The sequence below is a fragment of the Halyomorpha halys genome, unplaced genomic scaffold (genome assembly GCF_000696795.3).
Source record: "Halyomorpha halys isolate HHAL.00 unplaced genomic scaffold, Hhal_1.1 Scaffold318.1, whole genome shotgun sequence".
NCBI lineage: Eukaryota > Metazoa > Arthropoda > Insecta > Hemiptera > Pentatomidae > Halyomorpha > Halyomorpha halys.
Genome location: NW_027105968.1, coordinates 410,534 through 410,961, shown reverse-complemented (window position 1 = coordinate 410,961; position 428 = coordinate 410,534).

The following is a 428-nucleotide window of genomic DNA, read 5'->3' as shown; positions in this document are numbered from 1 at the left end:
ATAAAATATATATACTTCGCAAAGAAAAGAAATAACTTAAATAAATGAAACTTTGACTTATCGCTTGTAGACTTGTAGAGAGCCACTCAAAATATAAACACTGACTGCACAATAGCTGTATTGTTTTTCATCAAAGGGAGACCGCGATCCTCACTAGACGGAGTCTAAGAGAGAACTGTTGTAATTTAGTAAAATGACTTATATAAATAGTTTAAAATCTGTTGACAGTATTTAACGTATAATTTTAAGGATTGAATTTGAAAATCTACAATATGATATCCGAAACGTTATCTAATGCATAGATAGAATATGTACGAAATCTAATAAGAATATATGACTGTTAGCAAGTAATGCATAATATTATTTTTGTTTTATTGATTTTATTTGACATTAATTGAAGTGAATTTGTTAGAAATCAAATAATTTTT